This window comes from Protopterus annectens, chromosome 6.part1 (genome assembly GCF_019279795.1).
Source record: "Protopterus annectens isolate FY-2018-M chromosome 6.part1, PAN1.0, whole genome shotgun sequence".
Lineage (NCBI taxonomy): Eukaryota > Metazoa > Chordata > Ceratodontiformes > Protopteridae > Protopterus > Protopterus annectens.
The window spans coordinates 167,083,101-167,089,100 of NC_056738.1; positions in this window are offsets into that span (position 1 = coordinate 167,083,101).

The window sequence follows — 6,000 nt, forward strand, 5'->3', positions numbered from 1 at the left end:
ATGGCGGGTTGTATGGCATTGTTCTGTTTAATGGCCTCATGTAGCATCCCTTGTGGTGTCTGTGCTGTGTACCTTGTGTCCCACTGCTGGACGCACAGATTCTACAAGCGTTAGTATGCTCAGCAAGACATCACTACATAAATACCTTTCCCCACTTTATGCATTGCGGACACGTTTACTTAATGCAAAACAGGCTATACATACAGTAAAAATAATTAATACAGATCATGCTATACATAACCTTACATATCGGGTGTTCTACATACCTTGTTGTCGTTACGGCGTTTCGTTTCTATCTCTCACAGTGTTTCAACTGTTATTCAGTATGAGCATACTATTTGAATGTCTGGCAAGTCATCCTTATATACATCGATACCTGCAACATGTGGATTCTTCCCGCCAATTGGTGTTCCTGAGTGACTAATTACTTGCATATCAGCTGTGCAGCTACTCCATTCGCCAATTACGCGGCGACAGTGGGGTATAATTGGATTCTCCACTTGGGCGTTGCCTATTTGCCCTACCTTCGGGGAGACGGTCTGTATTGTGTTTTGTTATGTGTAACTGCAACTGCTCTGCATGGAGACAAGTATAGTTTGGATTCATGTTCCCCGTGGATTGTGTGTGACAGGTAGAGTATTTGGTTCAACATGTGGGTGTACCTGTCATCCCGACATCTGATAATGGAGTATTGCAATCAAAACCTGTAACAAGGCTGTTTGTTCCATTATACAACGCCTGCAACTTTGCATGTTGCCTTTAATTGTGTCTCTCACACGGTATGTTGAGGGTTCTACAGATGTAATTGACTGACTGGATGTTTGTGCTGCTATTACAGTTTGTATTGCTTTAGTTTCTAGTGTGGGGGATGTCGGTGGTTGTATGTAACATATACGGTTTGTGGGCCTTGCATTTCTACATAATCCATATATATGTGTGTGGGCTCCATCCCTAATTAGAGAGCTAACAGTTAGTAGACTTATGTTACGGGATTGTACGTTGGGCCATTGTTAATTGGTTTCTATATCGTCTGCAAGTGGGCTTGCTACTTGTATACCTCCGTAATTGCAGCGATATATCAGGGGATATGTGTAAGTGACAGCTATCCCTTGTATTCCTGTCCCAGATATTTGCAGTCATTGTGGTTGTGTTAAAAGAGCCTGTTTGCCATGGGTTGCCACCTTTTCATATGGTCATTGTTGGATACTTGCAGGACACAAAGCGGTGTTTACAGGCCAACACATAGCCACGGTCAGTACACAGGTAGCACATACTTTTATCCTCACTACATACCTATTGTTGTGTGACTTTGGCTACTTATCATATTGCATGTAACATTTAAGTTTCTTACATACAGGCATAACTATTAAATACGACTGTTACATTATATATGGGACATATTTATGTCCTACCATCTCGGACATTTGCCCTTTGTACTGTTTTATGTTAGGACACACCTGCCCAGGGTGGGGCTGTCCCTACTACTGTGGTACAGGTAGTAACTGTATGCCTATGGCTAGCTATACCCACACCTACCATACTGATCTGCCTCTGACTTGGCACCAACATACACATGTTGCGGACACACACACACATTACAGTCACACAGAAATGCACACGGCACCCTCAATGCACACTTACACAGACTACGGCATTCACAGACACAGTTGAACACAGTACCTATGTGGACCGCGACACCGGCAGCGGTGACTAACTGTCCCTTCATATCATCATACTATTACTCACGGGTGTACTGTTCCGGTACTGTGTTCTATCGGTCTTTCAGCCTCATGGTTATGCATGTCGGTATGTTACACATTCCATGGTTGGCGGTATCCTATTTATTTGTACCTCCAAGATGTTATGAATGCCATTGAACTATCTATTATATTTGCAGATATCGCTGAATCCATCTATATCACCATATATCCCTCTATTGCCCTTTCTATCTGTATTATATATATGCATATGTGTACATATATATATATATATATATATATATATATATATATATATATATATATATATATATATAGAGATATATATATCTGGCGGGAACGTGACAGGCACACAGCACCACCATATGCTGTAAGACTCATGTACTGTTCAGGTGTTGGCATTCCGTGTTCCACTGGCTGTTGTGTTTACAATGTTTGAGGGCTGCCTATGTAGGAGTCACACATTGGGCCACCTATACCTTACAATTTACAGGTGGTCATGTTTGTGTGCCATCCATTTTACTGTGTGTGCAGGTGGAGAGGTGTCAGTCCGTAGGGGCCTACATGGTCAAAGTATGTGCTATACATTCCCTCTTTGCCAAGGCGTAGGCATATTGGGCATGCCTCCGTCTGCCTACTGGGGCTGGCACAGTGTGTTCATGGTCTGAATCCCTCTGTGCCTGTACTGGCCTTGGCAATTGCGGTGGGCTATGAGGGCCTTCCTCATTTTGTCCCTGCTGCAGCTGCTTCCGCAGGATCATATTATGTAGCATGGCACATACTATGATGATGTGGGCACACGTGCCTGGAGAGTACTGCAAGGCTCCACCAGATGTATCCAAGCACTGGAACCGTGATATCAGCATCCCGAACACACGCTCTATGATGATTCTGGTTTGTGCATGTGCCTCATTATGGCATTCTTGCATGGGTGTGTGTGCATTTCTGATGGGAGTCATCATCCACGGCTACAGTGCATAGCCGGCATCCCCCATGAGATGGCCATGTGGGATGTCCCCCCTGACAAATACCTGATACAGCTGTGAGGCATGCCAGATATGGGAGTCATGGTAGCTTCCAGGGCTGCCAGTACACACAGCCATGATAATGCCCTGGGCATTGCACATGACCTGGCAGTTGATGGAGTGGAATCCCTTGCGGTTTATGTAGTGCCTACCCTGCTCACTGGGTGGTGACGTGATTTGTATGTGCGTGCAGTCTATCGCACCCAGTACCTCCGAGTATTGTGCCACACGGTGGAAGTGGCGCATATTGCTGGCCAACTCCTCCTGAGTTCTGGGGAAGTATATCTGCTCATTGGCATGTGGTAACATGGCATCCAGGAACTTTTGTAGTACCCTGGATACTGATGCCTGTGAGATACCCATTATATCTCCAGTTGGCCTTTGAAAGGTACCTGTGGCCAGTATTCGCAGGCTTACACATACCTTCATGTCCACTGGTATGGGTTCCCCTCTGTTGTTTCTGGTTGTCAGGCGTGGCCGGCACAGCTCCACTATTTGCTATAAGATGTCCCTGTCCACCCTGTAACGCTCTACTATCTTCAGGTCATGTAGCCCCTGGTAGATTACCCTTGGTCTGAACACTCTCCTTCTCCTCCGAGGCCTGCGGTGGTTGTCGGCATCATCCTCCACAACACCGTCAGTCTCTAACACATGAAGATGAATCACAGCTATAGCAGCTCCCAACATGTACATTTTAAAAGTTCCCTGTGTGTTTACACCTATGGTGCGGTGTTTGGGAATACACAGGTGATGTCATATGGTGTGTATGTACGTTCGTAGCTACAGGTTATGTTATGTGTTTTACTGCTGGAACTACTATTGTGGTGCCTTTGGTGTTGAATTACATTTGCCTGCCGTGGATTACCTCTTGACCTTCCCTTTACATTTCTGCGCATTGCACCTACCATTTTCTGGTGTGCATCCTGCAGCCTACTTTAATTTGTACTTTCCTGGACCTGGCGTATCTTGCGTTATGTGTGCTACTGCCGGTCTGCTGTTGGTTTGCTTTGCTCTGCTGTGTCAGGTCTCCTATCTTTGCAATCCAATACCTCCCCTCCTTTCTTTGCATTCACATGCCTCCCCTATCGTGTTTTGCAGGTTTCTGCAAGTGGACTTGTCAGCTGCTGTCGATTGGCCTTCGTGGGTTGATTGGTGTTGATTGCTCATTAGTACTCCAATTACCCTACTTCCGCATTTCCTTCTTTTCTTCCCCTGACCTTCCTGTTTCTGCTATTGTTTGTGGCGCGTGTGTCCGATTACTGGGTTTCGGGCACGTTTTCATCCTCGTACACATGCGCTTTTGGCCACCATGTGTGCTCTCAGCTAAACGATTCCTCCCCACCCCTATCCTGCAGCTTTGCTTAGCAATGGACAGGCCAGATTTGCAATGCTCCAATGTGCTTAGTGCTACGGTGGCACACCCCTCTGCTGATGTCATGTATCTCCTCTGAGCCGCTCCTCAGTGTTATACCGCTGCGCCATATGGTACAACCTTCCTCCGGTGGGACATTTGCGATTCAGTATTATCTGCCTCATTTGCATGGCATTGACTACTAATTCATAGTTACCGTGCCGAACATTATCGCAAGCCCTTAGCAACCCTTGCATCTTGGTTGTGGTGTTCCATGCCTACCATTGTGTGTTATGCTGTAAACCTGATTTCTATTATGTTGCGATTTTATGACATTTTTTTATTATTTCTTTATGTTACAGCTTCCGCACACATGCCCTGCGGTTCTGCTGTGCGTTACTGTGGACATGACATTAAATGTTGTTATTTACGTGTTGTGCATCTTTTCTTATGCCACTGGCTGTGTATTTTGCCATTGGCATATGTTAACGTTGTGATACCTGGGTCTGGCCCTCTTCCATAGCTCCGATGTTCTGTTTGAGAAAATGTAAACCGTGTTTTTTGGTTTACATTTCCGTGGGCTTACGCTACGCCTGCACCACTTCATGAATCACTATATGCCTTAATTTGCATGGTGCAACACTGCACATGGGGTGATTTGCATACCTACGCCGGGGGCTGCGCAGATCTGGCGTACGCCAGTAGTGCACGTGGAATTGGATCGTACCTGAATCGCTCGGCGGCCATATTTGGCATTATAACACCTACGCTATGCGTGCGCCTGGCGCAAGCTTCATGAATCCCGGGGTGTATTTAATCTCTGGGAAAGTAACCACTTGGCAACCATAGTGAACTTTGCCCTTTCTCCGCTGTAGCACAATCTCGGAGTTGGTATATTTAAGTAGAGGGGTGTGGGAGGTGCAGCCCCCTACATGGGGTGGTGTAGAGGACAAAGCCCCCACTTCAGTGGGTGCAATTTGCTTCCATTTGTAATGTTACTGTTGGTGGGCTAGTGGTTCCTTTCCCAGAGAGGAAATATGATGTTCCAGGAGTTTGTGATTGTAAACTTCTGATATTTTCATTTCACTGTTTTGAACGTCATTGAAATGGTAAGTCAACATTATTAAGTAGACCCATATATATATATATATATATATATATCTTTCAGAATAAAAGATATTGAAGATGAAGTACAAAATCTGATATTGTAACTTGTAAGACAGACTTGATGAGGAGGTAGCAGAAGCAATGACAGTCAGATGCATCATATATTTGATAGTGGAGTGTATCCAAAATTCACAGAGAATCTTTCACGTGTTCACTTCTTCTGTCTCTGTATGATAATTCTCAAATGCATTGTTTCTGCATTTTCCTTCCCTAAATTCAAATTATATTATTGCTTTTCTCATTTTATACTTGGAATATAAATGTCCAACTAGCATGTGCTGGATTTCTTTCCTAAAATTCAGTAATGAAGTTTAATAAATCATCTTTCTGAAGTAATAGGTAATATTACTTGCTGACATCTATCACCCCTTTAATTTTACCACCCATATAGGATGGGTCTTCCATGTTAAACTTTCCACATACAATATGCTCACACATGACCAAGTCAAGGGGATTACATAGACATCCTACATAACCACAGGTCTTATTTTCTGAGTACCTAGGCACAGAGGGAAAAGTGATGGCAGACTGCAATATTATGATGAAAGAATTCTGTTTCAGTAAACATGGATTCTATATGATCTATAGAGATTGTATTCCTGTCACTCCAGGTTTGTCATGCATAGCTACTACTGTATCACTGAAGTTATTTTCTCTTGTCACTGTTGAAAGAGAAATAAGATATAAACTGAATTTCATGAATACTGATGTTCTTGCTTTGTCATGCAACCAAATCTGC